Source organism: Antechinus flavipes, chromosome 3 (genome assembly GCF_016432865.1).
Source record: "Antechinus flavipes isolate AdamAnt ecotype Samford, QLD, Australia chromosome 3, AdamAnt_v2, whole genome shotgun sequence".
Classification (NCBI taxonomy): Eukaryota; Metazoa; Chordata; class Mammalia; order Dasyuromorphia; family Dasyuridae; genus Antechinus; species Antechinus flavipes.
The window spans coordinates 241,956,362-241,972,604 of record NC_067400.1 but is presented as its reverse complement, the minus strand read 5'-3'; the positions used below and the strand labels follow the sequence as shown (position 1 = coordinate 241,972,604).

At 34.2% G+C, this 16,243-nt stretch overlaps 1 long non-coding RNA gene across 1 annotated transcript in view; it reads right to left on the bottom strand.

Annotated features, from left to right (window-relative positions):
* Positions 1 to 14,518: 14,518 nt before the first annotated feature.
* LOC127553776 (uncharacterized) overlaps positions 14,519 to 16,243 on the bottom strand; it is a 49,198-nt gene continuing 47,473 nt past the window's right edge. Inside the window, exon 3 of the long non-coding RNA XR_007951824.1 lies at positions 14,519 to 15,577. This is a non-coding gene — a long non-coding RNA (uncharacterized LOC127553776). The remainder of the gene's footprint in view (positions 15,578 to 16,243) is intronic.

Here is a 16,243-nt window from a genome sequence, read left to right as displayed (position 1 = left end):
TTTCACAGGCTCTGATATTAGCAGAAAGTATACTATCTGGGTCAAAGGCTATAGAGTGAAATTCTAACTTGAGTCCCTCAGTTCCCTACCTCCATTGGGAGAGATCCATTCACTTGCATAACCATCAGCCTTACTAGTTGCCTCTTAGCTTTCATTAAGCAGATAGGTAATACAATGAATAGAGGTCCAAGTCAAGAGTCAAGAAAATTCATCTGATGTCAGTAACTTGCTACTGAGGGATCTTGAGCAAGTCATTTAAAGCTGTCTGTTTCGGTTTCTTATCTATAAAATGAGGAAATGGCAAATCATTTAACTTTAGTATGTTTGTCAAGAAAATCCTAAATGGTTTTAGGAAACTCAATCTTTATAGCCAAGGGAGTTGGAGGAATGAGAATAGGATCTAGGGATGAGTGGGCTGAACTGTTGAAACTGGGGAAGGTTGTTTAAAGATGCTTATTAGACAACCTTAAAAGCTGGAAGCAGGATGGAATTTAAAGCCAAGTGAACTCCAACTTCATATCATTCTATGCAAAAAAGTCAGAATAGGCTTGTTTCATTATCCTAATAATGGGAACCAAATAAACTTGGTTAAAATCTACATCATAAATACAAACAATTATTACTATCTCTGTCTCTCAATGTTTTTCTCTTCTCCCTCCCTCCCAAATATTTCTTATTCCCTGACTTATCCATGTCCCTCTTCTTTCTTTTGGTTTTATCCTATACTTATTTCTCTTAAATATTTCATATCCCTCTCGTAAGATGTGAACTCACTGAGGGCAGGATGTGTCTTACTTTCATATTTGTACTATCAACACCCAGCATAGTTGTTGATACATTATATTTAATAAATGGATACTGATTTTTAAAAAATAAAACCTTAGATGAAGTCAAGAAAAGTGGGACATGACTGAAAAAGACTGAATAATAAGTTTTCCTTACATGATCCCTGAAAGCAATGAGCTCAGCTTTTTAGGTACTGAAATGTATTAGACCAGGTTTTTTGCAATCTTATGAGGCTGGCAGTTCAACTTATGCAATATAATCAACAACAATCAGAGAACACTGGACTTAATGCTTTCTTCAGTCATTTTTTTTTTTTTTTGTCTTTTAGGCAGCCTCCTCAAGCACTAACTAAACTAATTGTCCTAACTGAATAGGAGCCAGCTCCTTTGCCGCCCCCCCCAAAAAAAGTCTCCATATATGGATAAAGAAGGGCACTTGTGACTAGAAACTAACCATCATCATCATCACATCAACTCAACCTCTTTTGTTTTTTGAGGTTACTCCAGCTCAGTCACAACTCAATCATATGAGCACAAGGGCATCTCATCTCATAACAACTTGCTTAATTACATCAAATGATGAAGCCTGCTCTAACCTTGGCAATTTTTTTATTTAGATTCAATGCTGGCAGGAAAAAATCATTTAACTCTTCTCCCTCCCTCAAAAAAATGTTCAATTTTCCCTGCTGTCCTGACACAGTAGAATACATAACAGGGATACAGTGGAATCTGGCATTCTAGCCAGAGCTCCCTAATTTTCACATGGAAATGCATCTCGTCATCTGGGGAGAATATGGTTAAAAAAAAATAAAATGGTAACTCATGTGGTCTTCAGAAATCCAACAAGCAAGAAGGACTAGGAAGTTTTGGTAGAAAAACTGATTTTAAAATATCATCTTTTTTTATCATAACATGTAAATGGGAGAAAAGAATTTATCAGGGCAACACTGTAACAATGTGCCTTTTAGAGATTATGTATATAAAGTGAAAATTTCACCTTCTAAATTCTTGCAGAAGGGGAATGGCAGCATTCTCATCACATCTCCCTTGGCTTACATCTTTGAAATGTAATCATCCCTAGTATTTTTCACTCATTTCTTTTCTATTCTGTGAGTCATGGCCTACTCTCTGTGACCATGTTTGGAATAGAACAATGGGGAAGGCATTGTGACTCACTAAGACATCTAGCCCACGCTAGACAGCAACTACTACTGACTTTGCATTTTGCTTAAGAAAAAAGGGGAAACATTTTTTATAACCTAATTTTGGGAAGGTTATAAAAATATAAAAACTAATAGATTTTCTTTCACTTTATTCCAAAACTCTGATGCAAAAACTCCTGAAAATTTCCCAACAGAGATTCAATTGTACTCTATCCCATTCTTTCTGTACTCTACTGGTTTCAATCCACTTCTCTCTGACTTCCAATTTATGATAATGAAGCACACAAATTATAAACTTCTGTGATCTATCATTTTATTTTAAGCAAGCATTTAATACTCATTAAGCAAAAAATATGAACATCTCTAGAGAAAAGATAAACTTTATATTTAACATATGCTGTCTCAGTAGGAAAAAGGGCAAGAGAAAAGACAAATAGAACCATCTGCATCAGTTCTTTGATGGGAAATTTCAACAACAATCAAACAAGTCTTTTGCCTCTTGCCTTTTTTTTTTCTTCACTCGACCATAAACATCAGAAAATCTACAAAAAGATCAGAAGCCTAGAACTGAGATACTATATAATAGTGATAGGATACTTCAATTATTTAAAAACTTTGATGGAACTCTTTTTCTGCCAAAAGTAGATCGTCTAATTAATAACTTCTCAACTTAACTTAATGATAATTTTATCCCTCAAAGGGTAGAAGCAAGAAAAAAAAAGAAAATTTTATTCTGGATCTAATTCTCATTAAGGAAGAATTTGGTGATAAGGCAGAAATGACAAAAACACTGGATAGTCATAACCACTCCATCCCACAATAGTGATGGAGGAGTAGAAATATAATCCTAGTCTCACATTCACCTTAGAATTTGGAAAAGTAAATCTCAAAAATTTTACAGAAAAATTTTATAAGAGAGTTCCACACAAAAGTGATAAATACTTAAAATTGGAATTTTTAGGTAATAAGGGAATAAAATTCCATTGGGGAGGGGAAATAGATTTTTTTAAGAGTTCAAGGTCATGTTATGCCAAAATGTTGGTGGCAGCCCTGTTTGTAGTGGCTAGAAACTGGAAAATGAATAGATGCCCATCAATTGGAGAATGGTTGGGTAAATTGTGGTATATGAATGTTATAGAATATTATTGTTCTGTAAGAAATGACCAGCAGGATGAATACAGAGAGGCTTGGAGAGACTTACATGAACTGATGCTGAGTGAAATGAGCAGAACCAGGAGATCATTATATACTTCAACAACGATACTATATGAGGATGTATTCTGATGGAAGTGGATTTCTTCGACAAAGAAAAGATCTAACAGTTTCAATTGATCAATGATGGACAGAAGCAGCTACACCCAAAGAAAGAATACTGGGAAATGAATGTAAACTGTTTGTATTTTTATTTTTCTTCCCAGGTTAATTTTACCTTCTAAATCCAATTCTTCCTGTGCAACAAGAGAACTGTTCAGTTCTGCACACATATATTGTACCTAGGATATACTATGACATATTTAACGTGTATAGGACTGCTTGCCATCAGGGGGAGGGGATGAAAGGAGGGAGGGGAAAAGTCGGAACAGAAGTGAGTGCAAGGGATAATGATGTAAAAAATTACCCAGGCATGGGTTCTATCAATAAAAAGTTATAATTATAAAAAAAAGAAGGAGGTTCAAGGTCAAAACTCAGGGAACATCAACCAACTTAGATTTTAAAAAATAAATGACATAGAAAGGAAGAAAAACCAAAATGGCAAAGAAATGAGAGGGACTTGCCTGAATCTTCCCTCAAACTCCTCTAAACACCTTTAAGTGATGTCTCAAAACAAATTCTAGGAGAGGCAGAAGCCAGAAAAGTATAGGATGAAACAATTTTTCAGCTCAAGACCCCTACAAGGTCAACAGAAAAGATATGTAGCACCAGGTAAGAATAGAACACAATCCAACACAGGCCAGAAAACTGGTAAACTCACCTATCTCAAGAGCTTGCCACCTTTAAAGAATTAAAAACTTACAATCCCCAGAATTGCCTCTGAAAATATTTGCACAAAAGTTGTCCCCTCATTCTGGAAGCAGAAACTCACTTTAGCATGATAGTTAAAAGTCAAGAAATGGGCTGGGGAAATGAGAAAACAGCAGTAAAAGTTCCTGACTATAAAAAGTTAGTATGATAACAGGGAAGATCAAAACATAAACCCAGAAGAAAATAGTTAGTCAAAGTTCTTCTATTCAGAATTTAAGAGAAAAATATTAATTGGCCTCAGATCATGGAAAAAGTCCCCCAAAATGATTTTAAAGATAAAATAAGAGACATGCAGAAAAAAATTGGGAAGAGAAAATGAAAGAGACATGAAAAAATCATGAAAAAGAATTCAGCAGTTTCATAAAGGAGGCACAAAAAGCACTGATGAAAATAATATCTTAATAATGATTTTTTAAAGTTTTACAATTTTTAAAAAGGCACAAAAATCTAATAAGGAGAAGAATGCCTTGAAAAGTGTAATTGGGAGAAATACCCGCAAACATAAAATAAAGATTAGAAATGGAATTTATTATGTAACTCATGATCTCATACAAAGTTAAAGTTCAAATAGATTTAATCAAAAGAAAAAAAAAGAAAACTTCAGTATATATCAACTATAATAATCAATATTGTTTTAGACTATTTAAAATAATTAAACATTATACGATTGGATTACTGCTGTGTTGGGGGAAATAAGTTGGTAGAATTAGAAAAATACTGAGGAAGTTCTGGAGTCAAGATGGTAAAGTCAAGAAGCTGCTTGAGCTCTCCCAGTTTCCCTCAAAAACCACATGAAACCAAGCTTCTGAACAGAGTCTGATGGAATGAAACTACTCTGCATCTCAAGATAGACTAAAAAAAAAAAAAAAAAAAAAAACAACTCCAAGAAAAGCAGAATTGGCCAAATGGAAAAAATGATACAAAAGTTCATACACACACACACACACACACACACACACACTACTTAAAAAGTAGAATTAACCAAATGGGGAAAAGAGGCCCAAAAGTTCACTGAAAAAAAATTTTTTTAAATAAGGTTTGGACAGCTGCAAGCTAATGACTCCATAAGATATCAAAAAATCATAGAACAAAATCAAAAGAATGAAAAAGATGGGAAGTAGTGTGAAACATATCACTGGAAATATAACTGATCTAGAAAATAGAAAATAGAACCAGGAGAGTTAATTTAAGAATTATTGGACTACCTAAAAGTCATGATTAAAAAAAAAAAATCTAGATTGCATCTTTCAAGTATTTATCAAAAATAATTGCCTTCATATTCTAGGACCAGAGAGTAAAACAGAAATGAAAAAAAAATTCATTGGTCCCCTTCTGAAAAAGATCCCAGAATGAAAAATTCTAGGAATATTATATTCAAATTCCAGAGCTCCCAGGTCACATAAAAAATATTGCAAGCATTCAGAAAAAGCCAATTCAACCATTGTGGACTGACAGAATAACACAAGATTTACAGTTTTCACATTAAAGGATCAAAGAGTTTGAAATACCATATTCCAAAATATATGACAGAAGGGCAAAAGAGCTAGGATTACCACCAAGAATCACTTTTCAGCAAAACAATATAATCCTTCAGGGGGTAAAATTTTTTTTCAATGAAATAGAGAACTTTCAAACCTTCTTAATAAAATGACGAGAGCTGAATAGAAAAGCTAGTTTTCAAAGATTCAAGAAAAGCATAAAAAATTAAGTAGGGGAAAAGAAAGCATAAAAGATTCAACAAAGTTAAAATTATTTACAGTCCTCCATTGGAAAATGATACTTATAACTCCTAAAAATTTCTCATCATTAGGGCATTAGAAGTCAACATATTCAAAGGACATAAATGGGAATTGAATATAATTGAATGATTATCTAAAAAATAATAAAATTAAGAGATGAGAAAGAATACCCTGGGATAAGAGGAAATGAAAATATAGATTGGGGATAATTATCTGACATAAAAGAGGCACAAAAGAGATTTGACAGTGGATTGGAAGCTGGGAGAAGGTGGGGAGGGGGTAATTGCACATAAGCATTACTCTCATCAGAGTTGGCTTAAAAAGTAAGAATGACATACATACTTAGTTGGGTTTAGAAATCTCTTTTATCATACAGGAAAGTAGAAGGGGAAGATTGGAGATGGCTCTCACAGAAAGGAAGATGGCTTGAGAGGAGGTACAATTTAGAAGGAAAACATTTTTGAGAACAGACAGGGTAAAAGGAGAAAAACAGAGGAAAAACAGAGGGAAAACTGAATGGAGAGAAATAAGTAATAATTACTGTGGGAAAAAAGTCACAGAAAGTTTCTCTGATAAATTTCCCAAATCTATAGAATGTAATGTGGTTTCTAAAATCCCCAAGTTGGGGGGCCACAGTGTACTATACTTTCTAGAACCCCCACACTGGGGTGCCAAAATATGCCCTCTGGACCAGCTCTTTGGAGAATCTCAGGCCCAGCCTAAGTCCTTGGTCTTAGCGAAGGAATGATAAAGCAGAAACCCAGGAGGATGGTCAAAGATGAAGTATGTTTCTTTTAAGTCATCTCAGCCCCTAAATACCTTAGTACAATTACATCATTACAGCACATGTGCTAATTATAGTACCATTACATCACCATAGCACACTGAGCAAGTGCCAACTAAAGTACCATTGCATCACCAAAGCATGTGCTACTTATAAGCACCCTGCTATTAATATGTAAATGCTTTTTTTACTGCTATTTTACTACTACTTCCATTTCAAGTAGAACACAGGTTGTCATGCCCCCTCCCAATTTCTGAGGTAGGGAGAGATGAGAGATGAACCAGACATGTCATCAGGTTCCCTCTGGGCTGAAGGATCCTCAGCAAGTTCCCTGTGGGCTGAAGGGTCTTTCACCTCACTGAGAGTTCCCCCACTGTCTGTGGCTCTCTACAATAGAGCACTAAGTCAAATTTATAGAAGTGAAAGCCATTTTTCAATTGATAAATGGTCAAAGGATATGAATGAGCAGTTTTTAGGTGAAGTAATCAAAGCTTTCTATAGTTATTTAAAACCATACTTTATTTTTCTTGCATTTTTTCATCTGTTTCCTTTCATACTATCACTTACATGGAAATATTTTGCATGACTGCACCTGTATAACCTATGTCAAACTGCTTGCTTCTAAATAGGAGGAGGAAAATGTGAAGCTCAAAATTTGAAAAAAAAAAAAAAAAAAGTTACAACTGTTTTTACTTGTAATTGGGGGGAAATAAAATATTAAATAATAAAAATGAAATGTACAGAAGGCATGACATGAAAGTAGCATAGTCCTGTAAAAATCTTGTCATATGCTAAAGCTCAGAATTTGAATTGAAATTCAAAAGTCATTTTTAAAACTATATTGGGAGGCAAAAAAAGGAGGCTTAAAGAAGATTTAAGACCTTTAAATTTTACAGATCAATTGGCAATAATTAACAATGAAGAGAAGACAGAACTGCTACAAATCTTTTGTTTCTCTCTTTGGTTTCTCTGCACAGAAAAACAACCTTCACACTGGAAATGACAATACAAATTAACAAGTAACAAGTAACAAGTAATTTTATTAATAATTTTCTCTTTGCTCTTCCATTAGTTTTGGTAGTTTATACATTTATAAACATTCCTCTCCATTTCATTTTCTCAATATTATCATATATTTATTCTTAATAGGTTCTGATCATAGTATACTATATATAGAGATAACTGTTCTTGATTGAATTCAAAACCTTTTCCCTTTCATGGCTAACCTCCTTCATTAATCTATTTATATTCAAATGACTCTGCTTCCTCTCCTCTGCTAATTCTGAATAATCTGGTTTCCTGCCTCATTTCTCCATAAAAATACTCTCTTCTGAGCCACCCATGATTTTTTCTTAATTGTTAAATCTTTTCTTAATGCTCATCCTCCTTAACATTTGTGATGCTTTATCTTAAGCCATATGAATTACAGAAAATTGACAGATAAAATTGCTGAAACTAGCAATGAAATTTGAAAGATAATGAAAAAGGGAGGTGAATTACATGATTTTTTAAAATGATAAAAGAATTCATCAATATACACCAGTAAGTTTGATGTTAATTCCTGGGAAAATTCTAGAAAATTACAGAGGTGTATTTGACATATATTGCTTCATTGTTATTTCCACATATTGATGTGACAAACTCATAAGCAAATGATGACACAGTCAAACTTACTTGTGAGTGTTTGGGATGTCTGTCCTTGGAGGACTCTTTGGAATTCATTCCCTTGTATATCAGCTCTGTATTTTTCACTCAGGTGAACATATGACTCATGTACCTAACTTGCTCATAGTTTAAACAGCAGTTAATGTTGTTTTGTTGATTTGGGGATAGTTTAGTCTTTGTTTTCAAGCCCTTTCTTCTTAAAGGGGTGACTACTCACTGAGTTATTTTCTACTTTATCTGCCTCAATCTGCTGCAATAAATGCATCTATGATAACCTGTTGCTTAGTCTAAATATCCCACATCTTTTGGAACTTTTCAAGGATTTTTTTGTTGAAGTAACAGATACCATTTCTAAAACAATATAAATACTAGTGAGGATATTAGACATCCTCCAGTTTACTCATATTTATTTGCAAAATTTCTAGTTTCCCCCATTTTATATGATTGTAAATAGATAATTTTGTGATATTAAAATGCTGTACAGTTTTTTTCATTAATGTCTTAGTCAAAGGATTTTTCTGCATCTACTGAATTATATCCTTTTAAATGTATTTGTGTTTTATGTGATTAACTATATTATTTTCCTTACAACTCTTGAATTTATCTAAAGTATGCTAATTAATGATCTCTTGGATTAATTGTTATAATGTAAGTTAGCCATAATTTTATTAATAATTTTCTCTTTGGTCTTCCATTAGTTTTGGTAGTTTATACATTTATAAACATTCCTCTCCATTTCATTTTCTCAATATTATCATATATTTATTCTTAATAGGTTCTGATCATTCTTTTTTATGTCTTGTTATTTAGCTGTGATTTCACATTGTACATTTGCTGATTTGTTAATATGATTTTGGGTTTCCTTCTTTTTAATCAGGTTGATTAGAGGTCTATCATAATTGATCATCATTTTTTTTTTTTTTTTTTTTTTTGCTATTGGTATGTACAGTGTTGTTCTGGTTCTACTCGCTTCACTGAGTATCAGTTCATGTAAGTTTAAAATCAGCACACTTATCATTTCTTATAGAACAATAATATTCTATTACTCTTATAAACTGCAATTTATTCAGCCATTCCCCAACTTCTGAACATCCATTCACTTTCCAATTCTTTACCACCAATAATAGAGCTGCTACAAACATTTTCCCCATATACATCCTTTTCCCTCTTTTATGATCTCTTTGGGATATAGACCTAATAGAGACACTACTGAATCAAGGGGAATACACAGGTTTGTATCTCTTTGGGCATAGTTCCAAATTGTTCTCCAGAATGGTTGGATTAGTTCACAACTCCATCAACAAATCATATAATGTAGCTTCTTTTTTTATCTATGTTTATTTCATGAATTTTTGTTTATTCATTTTTTGCTTTGTCTCAGCATGATTGCAATTCCTGGTTTTGAGATACCTTTAACACATAGTAATTTTTGTTGCAGCCTCTTTCAAAATTATTCTTTATATTTCTCTGACCTTTAGGTGTGATCCCTATAGCAGTTGATTGAGAGATTAGATTTTCTTATTCATTCTATCATTCTCATTTTATTTGTTTAACCCATTCACATTTGAATTGTGTGTAGAAGTATGCATGTGTTTGTGTATAATCACATGTTCCCTTCATTTTTATCTAATATCATGATATTTTTTTCTGATTTCATAATTTTTTCTGATTTTTTCTTTTTAAAAACAATGTTTGTTTTTATAATGTTTTCTCTTTACTCTACTTTAAAGACATTCTATTTCCAAAAATTTTCTACTCTGCTTCCTAAAGCCTTTTCCCTTCCGCTTTTTATTCTCTTCCCTAGTTTTGGAGTTTTACTTAACTTAATAATTTATTTATTTTTAATTTTTATCCAGTTACATAATTCTTCCCTTATTTTTTCTATAAGTTGAGTATTCCCATAAAACATCCCCTTTCTTTCCTCCCTTCAATTTCTTTTGTTGCTTTTTAAAATGTGGCTTTTTCTCATCTTTTCATTCCCTTTTTTTCATTAATTCTCTTCCTTTTTCAGTATATATTAAACCATTATTCTTTAGTTTATAGTTTTTATACTTATTTATTCCTTCCTTATTTTTTGTGTTTTTCCTAGAATTAAAGCTGCTTAGGTACCTATTTTGAGTTTTACTTCAAAAGTATCGATATTATTACTTTTTAGATCTTCTTGCCTTCCCCTATTTTTTTTGTTTTTTTTTTTTTAAAGTATTCATTTTTGCATAAAATAGAGAGTATAGAGAAACTTTTCCCGTGATATAAATTTCCCTCTACCCCTGATTGTGCAATTCTTTTTTTTTTTACTACTTCCTTTCCCTATTATCAATTTTTTTCTCATTAGCCATGAAATATCCTCTATGTCTGGGTCCTCCCTTTTGTCTACCAGATCTACTTAGAAATTTTCATTCCTTTTCTCCTGAAGCAGGATGCTGTTTATAGAAGCATTTCACTCTCTCAAGTGTTCTTTAGTAGGAATCCCTACTACTGAATTGATGGTTTTCTCTGTCTTTCATAAATATTTTAATTCTTCCCTTTACCACTTAAACCCATTCTGCTATAGGTTTTCTTCTTCCTGGGAGACTACAGGAATTATTTTCCTTTCATTATTTGTCATTGGTTTGAGTAGAATACATATTTCCCTCTAATTTCTTGCAGACTTTTCTTTTATTTGTGCTATCATTCTGCAATTCAAAACAAACAATTTATTCACTTAAAGACAAGTTTTATGAGGTTTAATCCATGATATTTCAGGTTCGTTTTTCTAAGAGACCTCATTTCCTGTTTTTAAATGCTGCTTTCATCTTTATTTCCTTTTTGCACTTAGATAGAAATCACCTAGTGATCCCTTTGTTTTCATTTTGTTGTGTTTTAACCCCATGTGCTCTTTCTCAAGTGTTCCTTCCTTCTTTCTGAAGCAATCCATTTCATTACTTAATTTTTTTTTTGTTCTATTTATTTGTCTTTCTTATGTTGCTTTTATTTGGGGAGTCTATAAAACAAATAATATGTACATGTCTTTGTTTTTCAGTAGGAATGCTTCAAAATTATTCTCCTTTTTTAATATATTTTTCTTTAATGAAAAAGGGCTCAAGTATGCAAGGTATGTCACTTTGAGCTTAATCTTAAGCTCCTTTGCTCTTTTGGAACACATTTCATTCCTTTCTGTGGTTTCTGGTATATATTATATGCTGGCAGAATAATTTTGTATTATTAAAATTTTCTTTCCTTTGCATTTGAAAATTTTTCCCTAGTAACTTGCTGAATTTGTTGTTTGTAATTAGAAATGCCAAATTAAACTATTATATGTCTTGGAGTATATAGCATAGTTTTTGTTTTGTTTACTTTTCCCTTACAGTAAATCTGTGGAGTCTTTTAATTAATGACACCAATGACATTGGGGTTTTTTGTGTTCAGAAGCTTTGAGAAATGTTGTTATATTGCTTCTTAAATTATGCTGTCCAATTGTCTTTTTCAACTTTTGTCCATCTGGGAATAATTGTCTCTACTTGTCCTGTCTTTAAGATCAATATCTTTTGCTTATATAAAGATCATGTGCTCTTTTAACTGTAATTTTTTGTTGTTGTTGTTTTTGCTTCTCTTTCAGATTGTCCTGCATGTCTATATATTTGTATTGCCAATTAGTTGTCTTATTTCTTTGGAGATATGGTATATTCAAGATTTTCTATTCTGTCAATTACTTTGTTATGTAGGCCATAAATTCTATTTATATGTGATTCTTATTTCTCTTTTGACCCACTCAAGAACATCCTGCTATGGTTCTGTGCTTTCATGGGAATCTACATGGTCTTTTGTCTCATCAAGTCTTGGTTCATTATCCTTTATCTTGAAATATTTATACAAAGATTTTAAGACTTATCTAGATATTGTAGAGGCCACCTTCCCTTCTTTAATATCTTTCCCCAATGAGTTATCTGATTTTGTTTCAGGTTTTTAATTGTGTTTTCTTCCTCATGAGATTTTTGGTGGTTTTAATCTTTTGACTCTATCATCATCCATTGTTCACTTTGATTCTTTCTCCTCCATTGGCATATCCCACATAACTGGGCTTCAAAGTTGTCTCAGCCCTTTCTTGTATTACAGAATATACTTTTTAATAACCTCAGTTCCTGTTCCAAGTACCGTTTAGAAAAACAGAGCTGATCCTAGCTGCATGTCAGTCTTTTTTCCTTAAAGAATTAGGCAAGTAATTCCAATGGTCTTGTGATGGAGAGTACTATCTGCATCCAGAGAGAGAATTGTGGGTATTGAGTATAGATCACAACACAGTATTTTTACTTTTTTACTGTTGTTTGCTTGCATTCTTTTTTACTTTTTGATCTGATTTGTCTTGTGCAACATGATAATTGTGGCAGTATGTATAGAAGAATTACATCTTTAATATATATTGGATTACTTGCTGTCTAGAGGAGAGGGTAGGGGTAAGAGAAGAAAAAAATGTGGAACACAAGGTTTTGCTAGGGTGAATTTTGAAAACTATCTATACATATATTTTGAAAAGAAAAAGCATTATTAAAAAAAAAGAATTAGATAACCCCATTGGCCCCCTACTCTAGGTCCCACTGTTCTTTAGTTCTCTGAATGAGTACTGCTATTCACAGTATGCTACTATCCCAGGCTGAATAGGCTTCTTCTTTCCTATCCCTCTGCCAAAGCTACACAAAATGAGGGAATAAAGGGTTGAGCAATACTGATTGGTTTTTTTCCTCCTGTAAATTTGTCAGATTGTCATTTCATTAGATGTCTTAGTTCTTGACCTATGGAGACATATATGATTGCTGTCCTTCTGCCTAAATATTATATTTCAGATTTCTGAAAGTTTGTGAGATCCAGAAAAAAATTTCAGTTTTCTATATTAATGGTCACATAATATAATTTATCATTAGTATTCCTTGACTTATTCTGCTGTTCTTAAACAAACAAAAAATTGTTTTCACTAAAGTTAATCACACCTACAGAACAAGAACATGTCAAATCTCAAGAAAGTTTCCTTATATTTTCATATATAAATGATACTTAAGTTCTCAGGCCTTTACAAAAGGATCACAATAAAGACATATGATTTAATAGAAAAGGATTAGTAGGATATTAATCAATTATAGACCCACCACTTAAACTTAATCACATTCTTTCAAAATATATGTAATTTGATATATAGGGGTATACGACCTTCAAGGGAAGTTAGCATCTCTAGTGTGAGGGCTGCCAAGTATTCTTCAGGACTGTTTTCTACCTCTGGTGTCTAATCTGTCACCCAATTCTCACTTGTGGCTCTGAGAAGCTATAGCATACACAGTGGCCACATTCTGGTAAATCTTGGCAGACCATCTAAACCAGGATGAGAATAACTGACAGGTCTCAGATCCACAGTGAGTTAGGAGGGGTGCACCTACAAAAACATGGGAAAACTTCCCACACCAGAATGGTTAGATAAGAACAATTTGTTCTTATGGTCAGTGAAATGGCTGAAACAGAAGCTCTGAGATCTTTAGAGTTTGGTTAGATATTAGACTCCAAAGTCACCCATAGTTTCCCAACCCATCATCAGTTGTATTGACTTTTGTTCTGCCATTAGACTCCAGTGACTCTGAAAAATAGAGTAAGAATCATGATTTCAAACAACTCTTTCTCAACTAATTCTACTTTATGCATGAGCCAAAAATGTCACCATATCATTTTTACCATTTTTACTTACCTCAAATTCCTGTGGGGAAGAGCAATTGACAAAGCAATAGATGAGGATATACTAGGAGCTATAATCATAATTATGCATACTGAGAGGCCATAGGCTTTTTCTCATTGAACTGAAGCAGCAGTGGGATTTGAGAGCCCTGTATGTCTGCATGACCTGTTTGAAGGACCACACTGCTCATCCCATGGCATGAGGAAGAGATTATAAAAGAAGCCCTAAAAATTGTCTGCTTTACCTAACTTAAGCAAAATTTACTTATAGCAACAGACAAGAATCCTGCCCTGTAGTCAAAACACACAGACACAAAGACAAGGACACACACACAGTGCAAAATCTTTTGTGAAAATTATTTCCCTCACCATTGGTAGAAGTGATGTCCACAAACTTATGGACAACATGAAGTCTAGTAGATGTGAATGCCCATGATGGCATTCACTATTCTTGTGAATGCCCTTGTTGATGCCCACTCTGCATTCGCATTGCCAGTCTCTCCTAATTCCCAAGCCCTCAGAAAAATCTCTGGTCACTATCTTTCGCAGTGCTTAACCCACTTTTACCAAACTTACCTCCTTCTGAGGTCTTCAGAGATTTCTGGTCACCATTTCATAGAAGGATGGTTTAAATGCATGATAGAGTGCTCGAGAACAGCCATATGCAAGCTCAAGATCTTTTATTCACATGTTCACAAGCTGCCCCCCACCTAACCTCCTGTTGACTCCTAGTGAACTCCTGATGGACTCCTGGTCAAAGAGATCTACTTTCTCATCCTCAAAAAGCCTAAATAGGTTCCGCTCTCTTGTAAAGTGGGGACCACTCATCATATCACTCTAACTTTAGCATCAACAATAGCTCGCTTGATCAATGAGATTACAGAGTGTATATAACAGAACAAAGGCAAACAAAAGTATGACAGTAAGAACTAGGCCCAACAGGGACCAAAACTAAGCATGGATAACATGGTGTTCAACTCATTCAATAAAGTTATGCTCAAGGAGGTAGGATGTCATAAGTCTGTAGTTTCAATTGTATACCCTTTTGGTAAAGAAAGGCCAAAGGAGGGTGTATACAAGCAAAGTCATGTCCTGTACCACTGCCTCACTAACTTTGGCAGGTGGAGTGTTGGTTTTTTCATCCACTAATTTAGAGGCATTGTCTATAAGTGGAGAAATACAGGGCAAAGCCTCTCCCCAGGCCTCCATATAAACAGCAAGGAGCCATGGGAGAAGTGCACAAACCCATCGTCCATTTAACAATCTATGTGTATGTATAATTATATTGTATTTAATTTATACTTTAACATATTTAACATGTATAGGTTAACCTGCCATTGGGGGAAGGGAATGGGGAGAAGGAGGGGAAAAATTGGAACAAAAGGTTTGGCAATTATCAATGCTGTGAAATTAGCCATGCATATATCTTGTAAATAAAAAGCTATAATAAAAAAAAAAAATCTATGTGTATTGCACATCACCCAAGACAGTTTAATTCATCTGCTACACTGGAGCTGTGTCTGCTGTTTCTGGTGTCATGGTCAGGAGGGACATGGCTGCCATCATCATCTGAAGGGCTGCTGACATCTGGCTGAGCTTTCTGGGCCATCGGCATCTGCAATGCCTGCATCATCTGCAATGCCTGCATCATCTGGTCCTTTTCTTCTTGGTTCCCCAGATCACGAATGTTTCTGGTTGGGATCCACTCCTCTGCTGGTGGGTCTGCATCTGGAATGACAAGAATGTACCTGCGGCCCCAACTTGAGCCAACTTGGGCCCTTCCAGATGCCATCTAAGACCTTCCACACTACAGTGGAGAGAGGGCTCTTGTCCTTGTTGATCAGTCTGTTAGTTAGCTGCTCTTTTTGTGTGTGCCTTAAGAGCACTGCTGGAGTACAATCCAAAAATTTGAAAATTGCAGGCAATTACATGTATGTATTGCCATGCCTCATGCAAATCCCAAAATTCCCTTCTCTTGTATGGAAGGGAGCATCTTGGGAGTATAAATAATCTGTCCAATGATGGCTTGGCCAGTAGGGTTATATGGGATGCCAGTGGAATGGGCAATGACAAATTCAATGTAAAAGGACCTAAAAAGGCAGATGTATGGATGCTCTGCCTCTTAACATAAGTGATGTCTAGTTGCCATAAAGCATTAGCTCTCAAACCACAGGGGGTTTTTTCCTGGAGGGAACATAGGAGTATGGAAAGAAAGGCAAGCTGTACAGCCTTTTGCTATACTCCTAGCTTCCTCTTTAGTTATCCCAATTTGCAAATGTAAAGCTCTAGCAGCCTGGTGATAAAAGATAGGATTTGAAAGTCCACTATGAAAATGGACATGGAAAATATAATACTTACCTGAATGCCTTCTCACTTACTCTCAAAGTTCTTTGA